Raw genomic sequence first — 25,628 nt, 5'->3', positions numbered from 1 at the left:
CCTAAAATGCCTATTTTGTCAATTGAGATCTATTTTTGAAGTTTTAGAGCCTAAAATTGCCTATTTCTATTTCTTACGTATAAATTAATTCTTAATTTTCGTGTAGCAGTGGAAGAGAACGTTTTGAATGTAATGGGACGGGTTTGGTTCAAATATCCAGTAATAGTTTGGTTGTAGGAATGAAGAAATTCCTGGAATGTGTCTGGTTTTGCTGAGCACTTGAGCAAAGAGTAGGAATGTGATGAATCGGAAAATATGGAAAATATTGCTAGATTTAAACATACATGCACTGCTTAGTATCATTGGGAATAAAGTCTTTCGCTTATAAAAATTAATGGTTCTATCTAAGGAAAGGCAAAGTTTCACAATAGAAAATTAGAGAAAAGTTGTTATGTATTGCAATGCTAATTATGAATAATGTGTAAATCCATTGGTAAATTAATTAATTTAATTGCAATGTGAGCACTTATGTATTAGCAACCTTAGAGCAAGGAGGCCGATGATTTTATAAAAAATTACGTATTCATAATTTAAGACTTAACAAAAATAAAGATTATAAACACAATATTAATTTTACTGTTTTTGTCACTAAATACCGTAAAGTTTAATGCTCGCCAATTAATTGCATTTTTATAATTACTGTAGTTTATGTGGTAAAAATTACATTTTAGCTACATAAAATATTATTCTTAGCTGCTTGAAATTGTTTTCTTAGGTGCCTAAATCTATGATTTTAGTGCCTGTTTTGATAAATCCAGGGCCTATTTTAGGTGCCTAAAAGTTAGTTTTTAAGTGCCCAGAAGTCCTAGGCCTACTCATCACGGCTAGCGAATTATAAATCTAACTTCATGACAACTCTCAATTCAACCAGGTAGTCCGACCATAGCATGCCCTGTTGCCAGCTCCCTCATTGATATTAAAATTAATACAATGAGAAAATTTCGTAAATATCAATGGCGAATCAATATTATGCTCTATAGTTCAGAGAAAACAATAATTACAACATTCTACAGGAATCAGAACGATCTACAATTTCCTAGACACTACATCGTAACAATAGCAATGTTTAATATGAAAAACCACAAACGAGAAACAAAATAGTAAATAAGACTTCCTTGTTTATTTCAGTGTAAATTAAAGTCCCACTTCCAATGTGTTATGTTACAGCCACCGGTGTAGCTCAGGCGGTAGGCGCGTTTTCCTGCCGATCAGGAGCTACGCTCGGAAGAGGATTCGATTTCTGCTTGGTTTATTTACCTGGTTAGGTTCGTCAGACATTTCCGAAACTCTAAGGCGAGTGTCAGGTAGTTCCATGGCGAATCTTGGCCTCGTGTCGTTAAATACCATGGATATAGCGTCGTCAAATAACCAACTAAAAACTCGACAGATAAATAGCTTCAATATGCTGCATATTTTTACGTAGAAGTAACCTACGTCTAGGTGGTGTGAGAAATAAAACAAAGAGAAGAAAGATAATACAGGGGTAACGGTAATATAAGAATAACAAAGGGAATGCAAGGTGAGCTAGGGGTACACAAGGAGAAAAAGGAGAAGGCCTAGAGCAGTAGTGTCAGAGTTGTAAGCTCCAAAACCGGTTGTGGAGCTAGATCGGAGCGTGAACTTGCTTATGTCTGTGTAAACACCAGAGCACGCAACGAGTGTAGTGGACCGCTCCGCTCCGTTTAGTCTCTGTCTGACAACGCTGGCCTAGAGAACAGCATCAATGCAAGAAAAAGAAGGGGGATATAAAGAGAACAAAGCGAAGAGAAGGAGAGCAAGATATAGAAAAGAGAACAAGAGGAATACAAAGAGAATAGGGGGAAAAAAGTAGAACAAGGAGAGAAGAAAGGAGAACACAAGAAGAAAGAGGGAATACAAGGAGAAGGAGGTGAAATACGAGAAGATCAAGGGGAACGCAAAGAGAACAAGGGGAACAGAAGGAGAACAAGGGGAAAAGAAGGAGAACAAGGGGAACGCAAGGAAAATTGTAGCATTTTACGTGACTCAGTTCCCAAGTTACCCCACCACACCTAATGAGAAAAAAAAAAGAATACGTCAAGTAGCTCGCTTGAAATTCCATTTAACCCCGTTTTCTCCGTACAACTTGAACAGACATGGAGCTGCAACGCGCACAATATATTTTGTATACACACACGTAAATATATGTATGGATAGAACGGATACATTGAGTTACTGGACTGATGTACAGAGAGAGAGAGAGAGAGACACGATTGGGTGGATTAGTTGCTTCAATGGAGATTAAATAAGTAGATTTAATAAGTTAAAAAATAGTATTATTTCAAGATTCAACTAATTTTATTTATAAAATAGTAGATTCAGAAAAATCCATCAACTTGATAATTACAGAAAACAGATACAAAAAAGAATAAACAGAAGCAAAATATAAGTCCTTTCCTGAAAAAGACATTATATCATGACAATTCTTTACATCGCCAGACACTACCGTTGATTCTCACGATATCCATGCGAAAGTTTATGGATCAATACAACTGAGTACTAAAATATCCTGTCGCCTTTGGCTAACCTGATCACCTGGAAAACTGGTTAACATTACTACTAAAATAACGATAAATGTTATGAATTCTAGCACAAAGTGTAAAGAAACTTCATAAAAGCACAATACCTGCCTAATGAACAAGCACAATAGAGTGAATAGGCCAAAGTTCTTTTTCTCTACCGCCTCCTCCACCTCCCACCAATGAAGCAAGCTTCAATTCAATTTGACACGCTGGTTGCCACTATACAAAGAAAAGTCTGCTCCCCGGGGGCCTCACGATTAATTGAACTGAAACAACCGAAATTTTCTTCTTACTAGCCTACAATGAGCATTATGAGACCCGGAAATACACCCTCTCGCATGTGGAGGAAGAGACAGGACATGATTACATTCTGCCGGTGCATCGTTTGTGAAATGGATCTAGCATTGATTTCCCATCCAGAACCATCTTAATAAAATACAGGGAGGAGATAGATTGTTAAGATATCTTAATTTTCTCCGCTACGGTTTCACAATATTTTGTACGACCTGTAATCATACACTCCCTTACAAACTACAATACTGTATCATATCATAAATTCAAGGCACCCATACACGTAAAATATCGTGATTAATTTTAGAGTAAACAGAAGTTTGTTGTACTGACATGCGGTAATTTTTCTATCTGCGGGAAAATACAATAAAAGAGAGGCACAAGCGTATGTGTTTTTCATTCACTCCGCCCGAACTACTACCACAGTCTGGTACATACAGTCACGATGCTCAATAAGTAGGGAATATGCATCCACAGATAGTTGCTAGCCACTGGGATCGCTACTATCGCCTCATCATAGGCAACGCGAAATAACACCGGCACAGTCTATTGTTCTAGTACTCTCATCACCTCAAAGTATAAGTGTGTTGGTTTGAGTGAAGTGGCTGTGCAAAGTATTTGAACAGTGAAATGGTTAGAAGTGTTAGTGAAATCAGGTAGAATCAGTGCAGTGAGTGAGTTGACAGCGAAATAAGTGTAGTGCCGAAAGGTACTTGTGTAGGTATGAACCTGTCACACTCGTGGGTCTTAGTTCAAACTTAAGGTTAAGATACAAATTAGATTTACTTTAAATGTTATTTTAAGTGACGATGCTTCATTTAATTTAGGATGCTCCTTGTTATTATTCTTATTTTATTATTATTATTATTATTATTATTATTATTATTATTACTACTATTATTATTATTATTATTATTAATTATTGTTTTTTATTAGTTGTGTTTATTATTCATTGTCATTATTGAGTGTAATTAGTTACCACTGACACCGGGTATATACCCATTTGCAGTGTGAATAATTACATACATACAAATTTCGTGACTATATACTAGATTGTACTACTACCGTAGCCTAGGTTATATTGTAGCAGCGTGATTGGTACGGATTCACAGGGTTGCCATGTTTTGCCGCTTTACATGACTAAGGGTCATTTTGAATTAATTTTTCATACTCTCTGCAAAAATAAAATCCGTTTTCGTCAAACACCCGTTTCACGTAACTTAATTTCTTAAGTCCGCTATACTTAAATTTCGCTCGTAATCTTATACTGCAATCGATATACTCTATTGTAAAGTCATTGTCCACGATCGACTATGAAACAATCGATACTTCTCGTGTTGTTTGGAAGTACACAGAAGAAAAATAACAGAGAATGTCTGGTGAAAAGAAAGATCATCTTGTCGCATCTTCACATTAAGCTAGGAATAATGAAACATTTTGTGAAAGCATTGCATAAAGATGGTGATTGTTTTAAATACACAAGTTCTAAATTTTCCTTTCTCTCTGAGGCTAAATGTAAAGAAGGATTATTTGTGGGCCTTGCAGCGGAACTCCTCAACAGTAACGGTACTGCGCGCCCTGTTTTATATATAAATTTATAGATCGGATAGGACGGGTTTCATTTGATCGCGCCTCGTACCAAGAAAGGAGTGAGGATCAGAGTTTAATTTTAACTTTAGTGGACAATGTCTTGCAAATTCAGAACAGATTTTATTCCGGGAACTCGAGTTTCCTTTGGCAATGGCAGACATCGTAAAGACTCTACTGCAGATTCCAAGGCTTTAATGTAAGACGAAGCCTTAAGAAGTCAGAGTGAAATATCCTAACAAGCGTATATATTGTTCAGGGTATGTGTTATTGTCTGGGAACTATTTACTACGAGTAATAAAATTAACCATGAGGTACTATTTTCTACTTATTTTTGCAGAAGTCGCTAGACAAAGCAAATTAACTTCCCATCATAAGGCTACGGTTATGGAAGGTGCTTTGTTACTACTTAAGAGGAAGCATTATTGGATTTGGCATTATACACCTAGTATTGTATGCCTTGCGGTTTTATAAACCTACAGCGCTACTGGTCTTCAGGTGTATTGTACACTTTTATTACCAGACTTGAATGGCAGTATAACTAGTAGAGTTGTTTCTATTTATCCGAAAATAAACTTCTTTTAATGACAAACGACATCCTGCTTAGGTAGGAGTTTGGAAAACATTACGTGCAATTAGCTGACACGCACGTGTTTACGCACTTATTACTTTTTATTATGACAGCATTATGATATAATGTGTTTCTCAAGCAACAACAATGAGGACCGGAAAATACTACTGACTGCAATTATTAATAAATTATAGAAAATTAATATCTGTGTGCAATTCATGTAAATGACAGGCATTTAGTCTGCGATAGAGACATATTATGTAACGTAATAATTCAACAAACATAAAATTGGCGTCATGAAGTTCACTCACACTTCTTCATAAGTTTTACGAGTTTCCCAACAATCAGTTTACCATCAAGTTGTGATTAATGCTACAGTTTCAAGTTTATTTTCGTAAACCGTCAATAAAGGCCGCACAATGTAAACTAGGCTATAAGCGAGATATTTGTCTCATAGAGATATATGTAAAACTTTGCACAACTTTACGAAGAAAGACTATTGCAATCGCTTCTAATATTGTTCTTCTGTTTGCGAAAATCGATACATAAATTGGTATAAATGCTAAAATATTAGGTGTCCGCTGATTAGGTTGATCGGAAATAGCCGAAAGTAGTCGGACTGTATTCCCGGCCTAGTCAAGATCGGACGCCGCGAGTCATGCTGCTGATAATCGGTTTCATACGCAGTTCAGTTGTGGTTCTAGTTTAACATGTGCATGGATCATTTTCTAATATGGTGAGAGATCGATATGATATCAAAGAATATTTATTTACTGTACAAAAGTTGTTAAAAAAAAAACATTCTTAGAAATCTTGTCACAGGAAATTTAGTATATTTCGCAAAGTGTTAGACGACAAAATAACAAGTAAAATTTTGTGGACTCCTAAATTCCTGTGATTTTTATTTTGAGATACTCTTAAGCAACACTTCATCACTTCAAGCAATAAAACACCTCACTATTACTGATTGTATAGTATGATTTGTCTACTCATACTTTTATGTGTATCTCCTTTTTCTATTAATTTTTACTATTTGTGTGTAATTTCGAGGGAAAAACTGTTCCGGGGCCGGGTATCGAACCCGGGACCTTTGGTTAAACGTACCAACGCTCTCCCAACTGAGCTAACCGGGAACTCTACCCGACACCGATCCAATTTCTCCCTCTATATCCACAGACCTCAAAGTGGGCTGACAACCGTCAAGCAACCAACATTTGAGTGCACACTAACTCTGTGTGACTTTAAATTGTGGTTTTCTGTTACGTACAGTGACGTATATTATGCAAATTAAGCTTTCAGGAATAGCTCCCTGTAAAGTTAATTTGAATAATTTCGAGGGAAAAATTGTTCTGGGGCCGGGTATCGAACCCAGGACCTTTGGTTAAACGTACCAACGCTCTCACAGAGTTAGTGTGCACTCAAATGTTGGTTGCTTGACGGTTGTCAGCCCACTTTGAGGTCTGTGGATATAGAGGGAGAAATTGGATCGGTGTCGGGTAGAGTTCCCGGGTAGCTCAGTTGGGAGAGCGTTGGTACGTTTAACCAAAGGTCCCGGGTTCGATAACCGGCCCCGGAACAATTTTTCCCTCGAAATTATTCAAATTAACTTTACAGGGAGTTATTCCTGAAAGCTTAATTTGCATATTTGTGTGTAATTACTAGTCTTAATAGGCCTATAACTTATTACTGAATAATATTACTTTCTTCTTAGTGTAATTTAGATATTTAGGTTAAACACTTTATTTGAATTTTTATGTCATTTCTGTCTTCTAAAAATCATATTATTGCATCCATTTCAATTCATTATATTTTATATGGTTTGTAGTAGTTAGTTGTGGTTTAGTGGAAGAAAAGGCCTGAAGGCCTTAACTCTACCATACAAATGGGAAAAAAAATGTACGCAAGCAATCTACGTAATGAGGAGGTTCTAAACGAAAATATTCATCAACCGATTCTTTTAAATGACGCAAAATGAACTTCACGCAATCTTATCAACAAAACTGATTCATGTTTAAGAGCAGAGGACGAACACTTCGATCATATGATATAGTGGTGAGTACCCTTTGATTACTTCGTAATAAGTCATTAATGGTTTTTTGTAATGGCGGGCATTTGAATTGACTCATTCACCCAAACGTCCCCATCTAGTGGGCGACGCGCCGAAGCTTATTGTTCTTTCAGCCGCCATAAAGGCATTGCCCTTGGTGTACTATAGAAAGCGAACTACTCGTACTTAATACCGTATGATGGTGATTAATGGAGCACTGGTGGAATACCAGTAGGGGAAACGTATGTGCGCAGCGAAAACCTACCACCAAATACCGTCTTTTTCCACCACAAATTCCAGTTGCACTCGCCGGGATTCGAAAACTGGTTACCAACGGAGAAATCTGACTATCTAGCCATTAGGCTAATGATGCGTCATAAGTCATTACAGTAAGTACGTCAGTAAAGTCAGTTATTAAAATTATAAGTAACATCCGAGTGGCTCAGCTTTTGTCGACTGCAAAACACTGACGGATTAACCTGACTGGTGGACACTCCATATTGAGGCCTTCCAAAAAGATTCTTCCTTCTTAATACTTTGCTTTAGTGGTTCAATAACTCTTAACAAATGAGCCATTCAGAGCAAAAGTGGTGTAAGTCAAAATTGGTTAATAAGGTTTAAAGTTAAAAATTCTGTAAAATACAGCGCAAAGTAGCAATTAATATGTCCTTCCTGCTATCCACTGACTATCAATAGTTTAAATAAATGGAATATTAATTGCTTCTTTGAGCTGTAGTTTGCAGAATTTTGCTTTAACTCTCATTACCCATTTTTGACTTACGCCGCTTTTGCCCTGAACGGCTCAAATATTGAAATTATTGCAGCTATAATTCACATAAATGTAAAGTAGCTATTCTTCATTATTCTTAAATTGAGAATTTTAATTATTTAGAGGTTAAATATTGTATATACCGGTACAGCAAATGAAATCAGAAATATTACAGTGGCCGAATTTAATCGTGTCACTCATAACGCGTTTTCCCGATATAAGCAACGCCTGTTTATCCGAGGGAGGACGACATTTCCAGATCTTCTATAAGGTACGATTTTATTGCGTGGTTAACGTACGAGTACGGCCGGCTGCGACATGCCCATCCACCGAGAAGCTAAAGACCGCGCCAATGGTTAGTACATAAGTTAATAGTAGACCTGTACATCATAAAGCAGAAAGGAATACCGATCTTGCTGCAATCATTTGAAGTATAGATGCCTTTCATTCTTAGTCCTGAACTTGTACTAAAACTTTTAATTTTACTAACTATTTTTTAAGTCACGCCGGTTTGCGCTTTCATGAATATAAACACCCTAGTACTGAACTATGAAGGAGGACGAAGTGTCGGTATAAGTCATGTTCAAACAAATTTCAAGCATCGATATCGTAATTTTTAGTACTGAACTTACACTAAAACTTTAATTTTACTGAAGAATCAGTTGAAGACAAGTTTACACTTTCATGAACAAAAGGTCCCAATACCAACCTATGCAGTCACGTTAATTCATTTCAAGCACTGCTGTCTTGAATTTTTATCCCGTTTATATTATCTTCATATCTCTTCTTGTTCACTAGTATGAATTACTTAGTAGATCTTAAATATTCGTTTTCCCTTTGCAATCATTTCTTATTATTTCAGTATTATCACATCTTCACTGTCATATAATAGAAATGGAAGAACAACCCTATTGTGAAACTTCAGCAGGCTCCTAACAGAAAATTTTCTTTACCGATTTGTAGTGCTCATATAAATTTCTACCTGTCTTCAGGACGGAATTTGTAAGTTTCAACTCCTTGAAAAGAAAACAGAAGGATAAAAATGAGACTTCATAACCATTTCAAATTCTCAAAATCTTGAGGACGGAATGGGAAAAAGCATTTAATTTGTTAATTAAAGGTAAGAAATGTTTGCTTTTGTCAACTTTATATTGACTGTTACACATTTACTACGTCATACTACTTTTAACCAATAAAATGGTACGAAAGGACGTGTTTCAACGAATCATGTTTGTTTATTGCTAAAATTTTATCACTTCCCTAGCATTTGTTTGTTTTTATCATTTCCATAGCATTTGTTTCTGTGTTTGCCAACATTTCAAACTGCAAATTATTTACGGTACCGGTAGTATAAAGGCATGTTTTGCGATCGTCTTTTGTTTCCCGCATTGATAGTCAACTGAAAATGGCAGATGCGTTCAAACGTTTTGGTGAAGCTAACACTAGTGAAATGAAATTTTAGTAAGTCAATTAATATTCTATTGTATTAGAGTACTTTATTTCTTCTAATCTAATCTGTATATACTTTCTTCTAATCGTATAACAGTCAATTAAATCCCACTCGAATTTTGACTTTCTCTAGATAAATCAAAACCTCTAGTGAGATTACTGTTGATAAAAATTTCATAAAGACTACTGGAGTAAAACTGAATTACGTCAATAAAGCCCGTAGAATTTATGAAAAACCTACTGACAAAAACAATGCATCAGTCTTTTACAATAAATTGAAAGCTAAGAAATGCTTCTAAATAATTGACTGTTAAGAAATTACTTACCACAATATGTTAACATAACGTGTTTTACGTCTTGTTGCAAACTTTCACTTTCTCTTTTCTCTATATTTTCTTCGTATCTAATTTTGTGACACAGGGAATGCCATGTTGCTACCATAATTCTGAACCTTTCATCGTGTTCACGGAGCAAAGCGTGCCGGCTGTTCTTCTAATCTATTATTTCTGTGTTTCAAGAGCAGCACTGACAAAGTCCAAGGAAGTTACATTACAGTTTTAATCAAAGTTGCTTCGCCGGTGTGACATTACCTGTGAAATCTAAACTGGAACTTGTATCAACGATGCAAAGTTTCCTCCGCGAGTTGTGTTGGTAATTATGGAGTGTCAGTAATACAGCTGAGCAGCCCAAGTTGGAAAGCCAATTATATTTACACAAGAGTCACAAAGTACAGAGTAAACTTCACAGACGCGTTCCACAACTATCACTAGGTGAAGTATCTTTCATTTAACACCCTTTCAAAAGACAGATGATCGTGGTGTACGCAGTGGTTTAGGTGCAAATTTAAAGCACCTAGAAAGCCACAATGGGGACAATGAGTCCTGCCAAAGGATGCAAGTGTCAGGTAAAGGAGCAGAGTCATTTAGGTGCTATTTCATGGGGTGCCAAAATATATCCGTCCAGTATGCTCAGGGTGACGAGATTTTGGAAATATAAAACCGGGACACCCTTATGCGATATTAAATATTGCGAAATGAATGAAGGATTCAGAGCCATAGTGGGCCAAGCGCCATACATTAAAAACAGAAAAAACAAGGGTTAAAATTAAGTGCTTACCATAATTCAATGAAACATATAGCAAATAATATAAAGTGTGCACATTAAAACTAAATTATATATCAATCTTCATTAAATTATGGTATTCACTTAATTTTAACCCTTGCTTTCTCCGTTTTTAATAAATGGCGCTTGGCCCACTATGGCTCTGAACTCTTCAAATAAGCCGTACATACTAAATTCAAGCACACTTACATTAATTCCTATGTTAGAAAAATGATACTTCACATGGATAGGAACAACTTTGAAATGTTTGTGACTGGAGAAACTAGTCATCACAGAAACGAATCTAACTGGTTCTAGCTCCTCGATAGTGGCTTTCATTGCAAAATTGGCCCGCACATTCACTAAAATCGTCTCGCATTTATCGCTGCCGCAAGTTAACCTGGTTCTATTAAAAACGTCCTAATAATGGAAAAAGTTCAGTCCATTGAAAGAAAAACTGTTATGTTTGATGGTGCCTTCTGCTAAAATTTTAATTTCTCTTTTCCCGTGACGATTGGCTTTTTGTTCCTGTGGTTTTGAAAATTTCTAGTTGCACAGTATACACTAGTGTCCTACAACGTTCGAACATGAGAGAGGCAATCAGGCTATTACAAATTTCTTCTTATTTCATATGAAAGACAATCGCAAGGTCTGAGCTAAAATCTTTCAATGGTTAAAACAGAGATGTCAAAGCGCCTGTATTATGTGCTCATACTACATGCAATACAAATCCGACAAGGTTCACTTTTTAGCAAGAAGTACACAATCATCGCTCTTAAGAAAATGTTGTGCGGGTTCTTGAGAGCACGCAGTGCGGGCGCTTTGATATCCCTGGGTTAAAACGTGGAGGGATGGGAGTGGAGGACTAAATAAACAGAACAAACTTGAGGTTTCATATGTTGAAGCATAAATATTTATGCCAGAAATGAAATTAAACGAATGCAAGTAAATAAATCAATTCCTTCTTCCATTGAAAGCAAATGTTGAACGAAACAAATAAATGACATACCACATCAATTTAAATATTGAAATTGGGGTTTGATTGACCTTCACTTTTCTAAGCATTTGGAGCAAAGCTAAATAATAATAATAATAATAATAATAATAATAATAATAATAATAATAATAATAATAATAATAATAATAATTAGGGCTAGGATTTTGATGACCTATAAATCATGAAAAATGTCCTAAAAACAATGCATTTATGACCTAAAAATCTTTCAAAAATGCCCTTAAAAATGCTCTAAAAATTGATCTTACATAATTGGCTTGGTAGAAAAAGAGGTTTTGCACTACTTAATATTTAGACTAGTAATTAAATTTTACATAATTTTTTCTAAGGAGTACACTTAAATTAATTACTTTACCTAATGTAATTTCCACGTATGATCGTTCACCTCTGCTTCGGCATATGGACGTGAGGTCAGCAGTCGGCTGGTTGGTCTTAGCCCTTCATGGGCTGTAGCGCCATGGATTTACTTTACTTTTAGTTTCCATGTAGTCTACCACAAGGCCACTCTTATCCGGAATTAGCAGGTATAGAGGAGTCTTTATTGAAGGGTTGGTTGGACTGATCTATTACATGGGGTTTACTGCGTTAAAATGGCAATATTTGTGTAGAAAAATTATTAAAATATGAGTATTATACAAAATAATGGGTATTAATGGACAAAATATGTAAAGAAAACATCGAAGGAAATAAATATTATTTTACATTAATATTGGGGATTTATGGCCAAAATTAAATGAAAATGCCTAAAAAATGACCGAATAAAACAAAAGATGCTCTTATGAGTTGAAACAGGCAAAAAATGCAAAAAAAACGCCCTAACAAATATGTCTTAAAACACTCAGTTTATCACATAATATATAAATACTAAAGCAGCTATGTTTCTGGATTACTACAAAAAAGATGCAATTTCATCAAAATCCTAGCCCTAATGATAATAATAATAATAATAATAATAAAGTAAAGACGGGATACATGTTGAAAATCAGAATATGTTACTATAGAAAAACAGTTCTTGCTTAAAATATGTACGAGAAAGCCTGCATCGGACGACTATTGAACGAGCAATGCAGTGATATCAAAGGGAATCGTGGCATGGCCTCGGATTTAGAACTCTGGACTGTCACAAACTGTCACGTCAGCGTGACACCGGCGTCACCATCCAACTGTTCTCAGTTCGCGTCTCTGCAGGGCAGAGTGGCCAAACAGGTTCCCGACCTGAATTAATTATAAACCGATTTATGCGAATCCTTCCACGATGACAAATCGTCACACGGCAAACAAGTGCAAATGAGTAAATTGAATATACTGCAGCACGAACGACGGGGATCTGGTGTCATGGTGAGCGCAGTGACAAACCGCACCCCACGCCTAGGATGCAGCATCTCTCTCTCTCTCTCTCTGGTCTTTTCACTCTCTCCCGCTCTCTCTCTCTCTCTCTGTATGTACCCATATTTCTGACTAGTTCTCGTATACGAATACATTCACACACACGAAATTTAAATTTTTCACGGTGGTTATGATGATGCAAAACTTTTAGCCTCTAAAGGAAGCCTATCTCTACTTCAGGAAATGCTTGTTATACCATGAAGGTTTTAAACATGTAAGATTACAAATAAAATAAGACCTCCGAGAATGTGAACAAGTAGGGCAACGGAAAAGGAAATATATTAAGCAGAATAATGTACACAAACAAGAAAGAAAGATGTAAACATTGGAGAGTGAAGGGAAAAATGTAAGAAAAGATTAAAAAGGAGTAAAGAAGGAAAACGCGAAAAAAAACGAAGACGTTGAGGACATGAGAAACAGGACGAAAGACGGTAGAAAATAGAAGAAATTGAGAAGTAAAAGAGGAAGTAAGAGGAAGTCATTAAGAATGTAGGAAGTAATGCCAAATGGAGTCCACCATTGTGACTGAGATGTTAGCGAGTCTAATTCCGAACCCAGCGGTCCCTGGTTCGATTCCCGGTCAGGACGAGTTGCCTGAGTGAGGTTTTTTCGGGGTTTTCCCTCACTCCTGTGGATGAATATCAGGTAACTTTATCAGGCGATTGGAACTGCACTCATTTCGCCACTTCCTTTCGTCCCCCATCATCCTTTCTTCAACATCCCGTTTCTGGTCTTTCAGGTCACTCTACTGGCGGCCTCCCGGGACTACTGGCTGTCTCGACCAGCCTCCGTGGAATATAGCTAAATGACGTTGGATGGCTTCCGCAACGAGCATCCGAGGCGGACCTACTCGGGGGGAGGAGTTTTGCCTCGGATCGACAGGGAGCCTTGGGGAAGTTGCCGAAGCAGAAATGGTATGGATTTCTGTTGGCTGTAGGAATCGGTCGTTAGAGTGTCATGTGGTTGGGTTGGTGCGCGTAGGGGATCTGTGGCACGCAACTCATTCCATATCGAGGGTTAGCGCAATAGATCTCGAAAGGTCGCAGTGCTGGTCCATTCGTGCCCCCTCAAATTCCATTCTATTCCATTCCAATGTAAAATGGAAAAAGTTAACGGAGGAAGTGAAGGGGAAGTAACAGAGAGAATGACGGGGACGTAACAGAGAAAAGTAAAGGGGATGTAACGAAAAAACTGAAGGAAAAGTAACTGAGATATTGAAGGAGAAATAACGGAGAAAGTGAAAGGGAATTAATGGAGAGAGTAAATTGAAAGTAAAGCAGAAATAAGGGGGAAACAACTCAGAAAGTAAGGTGGAAAGGTGGAGAAATTAAGGAAGACGAACTGAGGAAGTAAGAGGGAAGTAACTGAGAAAGTAAGGAGGAAATAGCGCAGAAAGAAACCAAGAAGCAGTGAAGACAGGAAAAAGTTTTTGAGAAAAGATGTAAGAAGACAGTAGCAGAGAGAAAACAGAAAACAGCGCAGAAAGTAAGGATGAAGTGGCGAAGAAACTAAGGAGGAAGTGGTGGAGGAAGTATCGGAGAAAGTGAGGAAGTAGCGGAGAAAGTAAGGAGGAGTTAGCGGAAGTGGAGAGGAATTAGCGAAGGGAGTAAGGAAGAGGTAGCAAAAAATATAAGAAGAAGGTAACGGAGAAAATAAGATGAAAGTAGCTGAGAATCTAAAGAGAAAGTAGCCAAGTATATAAGGAGGAAGTAGCGGATAGTAAGAAGGAAGAAACGGAGAACATGAAAAAGTAGGAGAAGTTTTAAGGAGGACGTAGCGGAGAATATAAGCAGGAAGTAGCGTAGAACGTAAGGAGGAAATTTCGAATGATATGAGGAGGAAGTAGAGAAGAATGTGAGAAGGCAGAAACGAAAATGTAAGGAGAAATAGCGAAGAATATACTAAGTAGTAGGGAAGAATGTAAAGAGGAAGCAACGGAGAATGTAAGGAGGAAGTAGCGGGAAATGTAAAGAGGAAGTTGCGGAGAATATAAAGAGGCAGTAGCGGAGAACATGAGAAAATTGCGGAGAACGTGAGGCAATGGAGAAGAATTGAAGAAGGAAATGGAGGAGAGTGTAAGTAGGAAATAATGGGGAATGTAAGGAATCAATAGAAAATAATGAAAAACAAATGAAGGAGAATGTAAGGAGGAAGTAGCGGAGAATATAAGTAGGAAGTAACTGTGAAAGTAAGATACAATGAGGAATTAGCGAAGAATTTAACCCGTTACTGCATAAAGGGTAACGGAGAGTGTAAGGAGGAAGTAGCGAAGAATGTAAATAGAAAATTACGGAGAATATAGGGGAGAAGCAAAGAATATAAAGAAGAAGCTAGAGCTAAATGAAGAGGGGGAGATTAAAAATTTAAAAGAAGGAAAAATCACCGAAATGAGGTAGGATAAAAGAAAAATCATGGAAATGTGGAAGAATGGAAAGAACAAAAAATAAGAAATAAAGAATAGAGAAGGAAAGGGACGATATGAAGGGAAAATAAATAAGAGGAAATGAGAAAAAAGGGATGGAGAATGAGGGAAGAAAGAAAAAAGGGAGACAGGTGAAAGGAAAGAAATAAGAAAAAGAATGATAAAAATGAATGGAATTAGAGACAGGAATAAGAAAACTAAGAAGCAAGTAATAAAATTAAAGTAAAATTAAATATAAAAAGGTAAAAGAAGACAAATATTGGAAATTAGTTAGGAGTAGTAGATACGAAGGAAGTAGAAAGCAGCGATGAATGTGAGGAGGAAGTAGTGGAGAATTTGAGGAGAAAACAGCAGAGAATGTAAAGAGGAAGTAGAGGAGAATATAAGCACGTAGTAGTGGAGAATGTAAGGAGAATATAAGCTGGCAGTAGCGGGGAATGTAAAGAGGAAGTAGAGGAGAATACAAGCTGGCAGTAGCGGAGAATGTGAGGAAGTCGAGCAGAATATAAGCAGGCAATAGCGGAGAATGTAAAGAGGAAGTAGAGGAGAATATAAGCAGGCAGTAGCTGAGAATGTAAAGAAGTAGAGGAGAATATAACGAAGCAGTAGCGTAGAATGTAAGGAGGAAGTAGAGGAGAAGATAAGCAGGCAGTAGTGGAGAATTTAAGGAGGAAGTAGAGGAGAATATAAGCAGGCAGTAGTGGAGAATGTAAAGAGGAAGTAGAGAAGAATATAAGCAGGCAGTAGCGGAGAATGTAAGCAGGAAGTAGAGGAGAATATAAGCAGGCAGTAGCGGAGAATGTAAAGAGGAAGTGGAGAAGAATATAAGCAGGCAGTAGCGGAGAATGTAAAGAGAAAGCAGAGGAGAATATAAGCAGGCAGTGGCTGAGAATGTAAGCAGGCAGTAGCGGAGAATGTGAAGAGTAAGTAAAGGAGAATATAACCAAGCAGTAGCGGAGAATGAAAGGAGGAAGTAGAGGAGAATATAAGCATCAGTAGCGGAGAATGTAAAGAGGAAGTAGAGAAGAATATAAGCAGGCAGTAGCGGAGAATGTAAGGAGGAAGTAGAGGAGAATATAAGCAGACAGTAGCGGAGAATGTAAAGAGGAAGTGGAGAAGAATAAAAGCAGGCAGTTACGGAGAATGTAAAGAGGAAGTAGAGAAGAATATAAGCAGGCAGTAGCGGAGAATGCAAAGAGGAAGTGGAGAAGAATATAAGCAGGCAGTAGCGGAGAATGTAAAGAGGAAGTAGAGGAGAATTTAAGCAGGCAGTAGCGGAGAATGTAAGGAGGAAGTAGAGGAGAATATAAGCAGGTATTAGCGGAGAATGTAAAGAGGAATTGGAGAAGAATATAAGCAGGCAGTAGCGGAGAATGTAAAGGGGAAATAGAGGAGAATATAAGCAGGCAGTAGCGGAGAATGTAAGGAGGAAGTAGAGGAGAATATAACCGGGCAGTAGCGGAGAATGTAAAGAGAAAGTAGAGGAGAATATAAGCAGGCAGTGGCTGAGAATGTAAGGAGGAAGTAGCGGAAAATGTAGAAAATAGAACAGAGACAAATTAATAAACCGAAAGCAGAAAAGGGAGAAGCACTGAATGAAGCAATATGGCAGGAAATGTAGGTAAAGGGCAAAGAAAAGGAAATGAAATTACAAATGTGAAAACAGAGATGGGTGGTTGAGTAAGGAAAGAATTTGGGAGGAAGGAGAAAACAAGGAAAGAATCGTGTTCGATGAAGAAGGTGAAAAAGGGACTGAGAAGTACAGTAGAAGAAACAGAAAGGAAACGAGTAAAAGAAAAATTGTTGAAAATAATGGAGAAAGATAAGAAGAAGAAATTAAAGATAAGAAAGCAAGAAGAATCCTCTTACTGCACACGTCTGTAGCTGTTCATATTCTGTGCTTTTTCAAGTATATATGAGTGTCAATACGGGAACAGCCGGCAGTGTCACGTAAACAAATAACATGTTTGTTGTGCTCATATACGTAACGTAAACGAAATCGATCGAACATAGTTTGCGTGTGCCCAAGCAAGCAGTCATGGTCTGTGGGACTGGTCAGCTTTAATACGCAGAGATTTTGTTTAAATTATATACTGCGACAAAGAGAATTATTTAACTTGCATGATCTCATGTCCATGGTGTGTAGACATTTTTTCTATTTGTAAATTCAGGAAATCAAATCAACCTCATTCAGAATTGAACACTTCTAAAATAAGGCGTAAATGTTTTTCCACGAAACAATATCCAATGCAAATGCACAAATAAAACATACATTGCAGTTTCGTGAACCGGCATTTATGTTACGAACACGAACACACTTCTCAGTCTACACGGAGTTAATGCCGCTGTTTATTGTTCGTTTCTTTGTTGTCAATAGAAGCACAAATACTTTTCGCACTAACTTTGTGTTAACTATCACTGTTTATCAGCTCTTGGGTGGCGTGCTACTTATCAGGCTCTTTTTAAAAATCCAAACATATTTAATGCAAACAATCCGCACATTTTATTTTCTGATATTATCATACACTATATTTAAAAGAGAAACAGTTTATTTAAAACATGTATACTCTATAACAAGCCTGCACAAGGTTTGCGCTCTCCGAGCCGGCTCACAGCTCATGAGCGGAATGCAGATATTAGCTGCGCTCTGTATAAGGGTGGACTGGAAGAAGGGGTGATCTCGTGCAAAATAAACACAAAAGGAAGTAATATTACGAGTGCTTATGAAATGAATTCCCGTTCAGTGTTTGCAAAACTATCTTGGACTATTATTAATTAATAAAGAAATATTTATTTTACACAAGTAGTATAAATTCTATAGCTACTTATGTACATGTACAATGTCATTTTGTTATATTTTTATTTATCAGTACATCAAAACGAGGTTTTATGCTGTTGGCAGCTGAAAGGAACATTAGCCTACTGATCGTAATGAAACATCAGTTACAGATGTTCGATGTCTGCCTTTATTAAAGTTGATTATAGAAAACAGTTGCTCATAAATATAAATGTTGAGCCAAACATAGCAATCATTTTCACAGCCAGCCTGTGTAGTCGTGGATAATATTGCTAATGTTTAGTCTTGCTAAACTCAACAAGGCTAGTAGTATTATTCGAACGATCTTTAGCCCTTAGGTCACATTGAAGATCAGTAAGTTCGAACTGTAAAACGTTAAATGTTGTGTTCCGTCTTTTAGATTCCTCCATACTGTACTGTAGCAGTAGGTAAGCAAGTGAAACTATTATTGAGAATAGGCCTACACACTGCACTCTACTAGATAGCTGAGTGGTCGCTTCCCTCTCTCTACCTATAGCATATGTATGTCATTCTGACGTATCTTCCTCTCCGTTTCGGCGAGCGGTAAACACCGCTCTCCCGCTCTGAAGGAGCGCACGCGCTCGTTGAGCGCTGTTTGTGCAGGCATGCTCTAGAACAACAACACTACAACAATAATAATAATATTAATGTGATGTACTGAAGCACATAATTATGATATTTGCATGCAGGATTTCTGCGATATATAATGAAAAATGGGTGGAGCGGAGAAAAATTATCTCCGGCACCGGGACTCGAACACGGGTTTTCAGCTCTACGTCCTGACGCTTTATCCACTTAAAGCTTTTGTTTTTCTGAACCGACGCATGCGACGTGCGAGGTCCGCCTCGCACAAATCCGGACTACACGAGATAGTGAGTGGTTCCTATGGCTGCGAGGTGCGCAGACCTCGCATCTCGCAGTTATAGCAACCACTCACTACCTCTCATGCAGTCCGAATTTGTGCGAGACGGGCCTCGCACCTCGCACGTCGTATGCGTCGGTTCAGAAAAACGAAGGCTTAAGCCACACCGGATTCCAGTTCCGATGCCGGATTGAATCCTCTCAGTTTAAGTTCCACCTCTCAGTTTCCCTTTGGTGGCCAACCCTCAAGCACTGTGTCACATGTGTGTAACAGTGGCACAATGTCCAACACACTATGTGCAAAGGTGCACTCATTGCGAGTGACTAAGTGGTCGGGATTCGACGGAATGAGCTCCGTCTGGAATTACAAAGTCATCTGTGACACAGTGCATGAGGGTTGGCCACCAAAGTGAAACTGAGAGGTTGAACACAAACTGAGAGGATTCAATCCGGCATCGGAACTGGAATTCGGTGTGGCTTAGTGGATAAAGCGTCAGCACGTAGAGCTGAAAACTCGGGTTCGAGTCCCGGTGCCAGAGAGAATTTTTCTCTGCTCCACTCATCCTTCAACAAATAATAATAATAATAATAATAATAATAATAATAATAATAGTAATAATAATAATAATAATAATAATAATAAAACACACAAGATCAGTCATTAAAAACGTATAAAAATTAAACAGGAAATAGGGGTTGCTCTATGGAACATTTTAAGATGGGAACTTTGGGTTTGCGAAGTCAGATTAAGGTGATACGAGCTTAAACACATCTATCGCTATGTCTTGTTGTTTTTCATATTATCTATAATTATTATTTAAATTTGAAGAGTACAGGGGAAAACAATCAAGTTCACAATTCTCATAATGGTGATATCATCTAATTTAGTATATTATTGCAAACTTAAATGTTGGTCTTATCAAAACTGGTAACGGAGAATTATTACCACGGATAGAGCCATATTTTCCTACTTTCTGCATTAGAAACAGCAATACATTTTGCATTAGGCTAATATACTGAATTAGATGATGTCATCACCCTTAAGAGAATTGTCACTGGTTGTTTTTCCCTTGTATTATTCATTTAATTCCAATTATTTACATTTATTTACAATTACTATTTACATTTAATTACAGTTTTTAGTTGCATGTATTTATATTTTAAAATCATTATTTTCGTATCATTTAAAAATCGGAGTTAACAACGCACTGTACGTTGTGTGATGAACTCTTCGAATGGTATGAAAGGGTCTGTTGTTGACTCAAGTCATGTTTTGTAATGTGATAATACTGATAATAATGTGAACACGATAGAAAGGTAGGCAGAACCACTTTGTGGACAATAGGCCGACAAAAAAGTATGATGGATTGCCTACATCTAAATAATAAATGTATATATTAAATACGTATACTAAACAATAATTAGGGAAAACACGGGAATTTTACTGGAAATAAGTAAAGCGATCGGTTTGGAAGGAAATCCCGAAAAGACAAAGTATATGATTATGTCTCGTGACCAGAATATTGTACGAAATGGAAATATAAAAATTGGAGATTTATCCTTCGAAGAGGTGGAAAAATTCAAATATCTTGGAGCAACAGTAACAAATATAAATGACGCTCGGGAGGAAATTAAACACAGAATAAATATGGGAAATGCGTGTTATTATTCGGTTGAGAGGCTTTTGTCATCTAGTCTGCTGTTAAGAAATCTGAAAGTTAGAATTTATAAAACAGTTATATTACCGGTTGTTCTATATGGTTGTGAAACTTGGACTCTCACTCTGAGAGAGGAACATAGGTTAAGGGTGTTTGAGAATAAGGTGCTTAGGAAAATATTTGGGGCTAAGCGGGATGAAGTTACAGGAGAATGGAGAAAGTTACACAACGCAGAACTGCACGCATTGTATTCTTCACCTGACATAATTAGGAACATTAAATCCAGACGTTTGAGATGGGCAGGGCATGTAGCAGGTATGGGCGAATCCAGAAATACATATAGAGTGTTAGTTGGGAGACCGGAGGGAAAAAGACCTTTGGAGAGGCCGAGACGTAGATGGGAGGATAATATTAAAATGGATTTGAGGGAGGTGGGATATGATGATAGAGACTGGATTAATCTTGCACAGGATAGGGACCGATGGCGGGCTTATGTGAGGGCGGCAATGAACCTTCGGGTTCCTTAAAAGCCATTTGTAAGTAAGTAAGTATACTAAACAATAAATATAAATGTTAAATTTTGATGGCACTCATTTCAGCACTTGTTAGGTACAAAATGGTACGTTGTTAACTTAGATTTGTAAACGATAATAAACTAATTCAAAATTGTAAAAATAACTGTAAATAAAAAATTTAAATAATAATTGTAAACAAATACAAATAATATGGAAAAAAGTAAGCGATAGCGAAAGACATGTGTAAGTTCTTAATTATCTCTTTAGACTTCAATTATTTTTGTAAGTTATTCATTTGATTCTTCATCTTTGGGCATTTTATACTAATTTTTTTTAATTTCCTTCGAAGCCAGTTATTTTCATTTTTTCCAACTGGTATTATTCAGATATTTTCTGCATTTGATATAATCTCTTTATACTTTATTCGTATGCCAGGAATATCGGCCTATTACTAACAACAAAGATTTTCAACATTTTGAAACGACTGAATGTCAATGCATTCGGAGCGCAAATTGGTGACAACATGATATGTAGTTAACATCAATATTGAAACTGCTATTAACATCCATGTGATACCTATTTGCCATGCTTTACAAGTTTCGGAAAGATTATTGTAGAATTACTGTTTATCCTGAAACTAATTGCATATCATGTGGGAAACCAACTAATTCCAAACATGAACCAATTGTCTTCATCAAAATCATGCAATCCTATTAGTATGAAAGGCTTTCAGTATTTAGTGGGCGTTGCTCGCACTCAAACGCTGTCCTAATTGTAGGTTTAAGTAAATTGAATACAATTACGCTTGGCAGCGGGGTTAACGTTATGCACAGCCCTAGAAAATGCTACTTCATATTGCTTTCAACATTTCGTGCACTAGATATAGGCTACCATTATTCTTTGAGAAAACTTTTAGTTTAAAACAGATAACGCAGGCCTGTCATTGTTATGGTTATCAGAATAATAGGTAAAAAGGAAAATTACATCCAAGTAAATATTCGGAATCTTAAATGAGATTTCTCCGATCTATATGCACTATGTAGAGAAAAACAGATTTAAAATTATAAATAAATTTACGTACGAGATGGAAAGTGTTCAATGACGGTGCTTTCAAGGGATACAACCTTAGAAACGTTCTGTCCTTTTTATTCCTTTGCGCTTAGATTTTCCAGAGATAATCATTTTACATTATAATTTGAACCCATTATCCTTTTAAGCGGGCACTATGGTGAAATAATGCTGAAAAATTAAGAAAATCCACTTATTTGCTTTTATGATCGCAATTATACTTGAGACTGTTTAAATAATCTAGCTATACGTATAATCAAATGTGACCAAACATACTGTGCGTCAGTGAGTTGAGAGAAATGTTTTTATGCTGTTTTCTTAATTTCAAAATTTTAAGTATTTTATTGAATAAAAAATCTCCTTGCACAAAAGTTATTGTCAGATTTGTCTGAAACTTCTTACAGAGGTAAATTAAATCACGATAAATAAAATTTAATTAGCATTTGTATGAAATATTAATATTAAGTTACATCTGAGCATATTAATACTGCATTTAGATTATAATATGCTGTAAATTAAAATAATGAAAATTAAAACTTTACTGTGACTATCTATTTAGACTGAGCTCAAAAAGTTAATTAATTTTTCCCATGATTATTTTCAAGCCTTTGAGGTAATATGAACAACAATTTTGAAAACTTTGACTCAAAGAGTCTTTTCAGTGGCGTCAATATAATATATATAATTTCGAAGTTATTAGCCCTAATGGCACAAAATGTTGTACAAATGACAGTACTGTAGGTCTGTTTATGTCGTTTAAATGTCACAAACTTTGGATGAAAATCATATATGCCCTTCATCACCTAGCCCGTTCAACATCTACTTGGAAGATTTAGTAAAGAACTGTTTTCAGAACATGGGAGGAGTGATATTAGGAGGAAGAAAGTGAATAAGATTTTCTGGTGATATGGCGTTGTTAGCAGAAGAGAAGATACTGAGGAATTACCTACTGGAGCTAAATGACAGCTGTGAGCAGTATGGTATAAAGATAAATGCAAATAACACGAATACCATGGTCATAGGTAGAAAAATAAAGAAGGTAAACTTGCGAATTCTAAACGGGACAGTAGAGGAAGTGGACAACTTCAAATACTTCGGGGTGTACTATAGGCAGTAACATGAGCTGCTGCCAGGAAGTCAAAAGGAGGATAACAATGCCCTAGGAAGCTTTTAATAGAAAAAAAGAGGATCTTCTGCAGACCTCTGGAAAAAATAACTAAGAAAGAGTCTAGTGAAGTTTATTGATTTATTTAGCTGCAGTTGCGTTGCAATGTTGAATGACAGCACTGACCTTCGGTCATATAGCTATCACTCACGACTAGTGAAGTGCTTTATATGGAATGTGGCATTGTACGGGGCAGAAACATGAACATTACGCCGAAGTGAAGAGAAGCGAATAGAAGGATTTGAAATGTGGATATGGAGAAGAATGGAACGTGGGAAGTGGTCCGACAGAATAAGAAATGAAGCTGTGTTGGAAAGAGTAGGTGAAGAAAGAATGATGCTGAAATTGATCAGGAAGAGGAAAAATAATTGGTTGGGTCACTGGCTGAGAAGAAAATTCCTACTGAAGGATGCACTGGAAGGAATGGTGAACGGGAGAAGACCGGGGCAGAAGAAGATATCAGATGACAGACGACATTAAGATATATGGATCATAATATGAGGAGACAAAGAGGAAGGCAGAAAATAGGAAAGATAGGAGAAAGCTGTGTTTGCAGTGAAAGAACGAATTTGCTATGCAAGTTTCATAATTTCATATACTGAACCAAAATGAAATATTCAATTTCATAATAATAAAATTAAACCCATGGGAATAATTTTATCATCAATTTCCATATTCCTGCCTTTGGGCAGAACACCGAATGAATGAATGAATGAATGAATGAATGAATGAATGAATGAATGAATGAATGTCCCCTTAAACACGTTTACGAGTAGATGTACAGTAGTGGCAAAGAAACCGGACCGACCCTTGTAGCTGATTTCAAAGTCTTGTTCACTCCTGAGTACGATAGACTGTTAACTAAGACTTTCGTGGTTCGAATCCTGCCTGGGAAGGAAACTTTTTTTTTGTTCCTTATTCAAATTTATTCCCAATACTTTTCGATTGCTGGTAAAATTCATGTTCTTAGAATAATAAGTTAATTAAGTAGAAAAATATCGCTGCAATGTAGACAGAGATGTTGCTAATTGTATCGAAAGAGATGTTGGTAAATTACACAACGAACGTTTTGTCCATCACAAATCAAATCCTATAGAATTTGCACAAAATCCTAAAGCTGTGGCACTTTTTGAGCAGTTGTCTTAGACTACTGCTCAATGAGGAAGTATATTCGACGAAAATAAAGTTAAGTGAAATTTGAGCTTTTTGCTGTAAAGCCTTTAAATAACGTCATAGATTTCTGAACAATTAGGTTGCCTATGTTCGAAAAGAGGAATCTTATTTTGGTTTAATTAAGAAGGAGATATTTAGACACTACAAGATAATGATATGGCGTTAAGACTGAATTGTGAAAAATGAATAACAATCGAATGGAATCGCTCACTTTATCCCACTTTATCATTGTAAATTTAAGGGGAGGCAGAGGTGAATATTTCAAAATCCACAAAATTTATCCGATTTGTTTGAAATTGATCACGGATACTAAGTATGTTATTAGTAATGGACATACCAAGTTTCAACTTTCTAAGTACAATAGTTCTGTAAATATTAATAATTTTATAAAACTTTATATCGTTTGATATAAAATGCTCCATGCACCATATTGTAAGAAATTTTCAATATTTCTTTTTATTTATATGTTCAGGGAAGGTATATAAATAATGATAAGTATTAGTTTATTATGGGAATAATATAGCAATACAGTTATCTTGGTTTTAATTTCATACTTTTAAGGGCACGATATCAAAAACTAACATCGGAATATCAAAATAAAGATAATAAAAATGAAAAAAAAAACAAATTTTCATTTTTTCTTCAGTTTTGTTCGAAAATTTCACCTCTGCCTCCCCTTAAGGAGGTTCCACACGGAATGGCAAGTACTTAGCCGACTTTAAAGACGAAAATAAGAAAATGTTGCGATTATAATTGCAGAAAATCTGTCCCAGAGCAGAACTGTCAATGATACGGGCTAAGAAGCAATAGTAGGCCTATTAAATAATCATGTGGTTAATAAATTGCTTTCTTAAAATTTTGTCAACGCACAATGATGACCAATTAATACTAACATTATCCTGTAGCATCGAAATTTTATTTCGCAAGCGCAGCATGTTCTATATTTGCGTTATTATTTTTAGAAGAGGAGAATAAATGCAATAAATTATTTTTTTCATTTTTGGACTTATCTGATCGCAAGAAACACATGTCAAAATACAGATATTATAAAATGTTTGACATAGTCAAAGAAGGTAAAGAGAAGTTACACTATTTTATAAGGGACGTAGGAAGCTTCAGTAACTTGTTAATGGCTGTTGACTTCGAATTTATATCGTTGCTCTAAATTTCGTGTAGCTTAACAACCAATGGA

The sequence above is a fragment of the Periplaneta americana genome, chromosome 10 (genome assembly GCF_040183065.1).
Source record: "Periplaneta americana isolate PAMFEO1 chromosome 10, P.americana_PAMFEO1_priV1, whole genome shotgun sequence".
NCBI classification, from domain to species: domain Eukaryota; kingdom Metazoa; phylum Arthropoda; class Insecta; order Blattodea; family Blattidae; genus Periplaneta; species Periplaneta americana.
Note: the sequence above shows the minus strand (reverse complement) of the source record.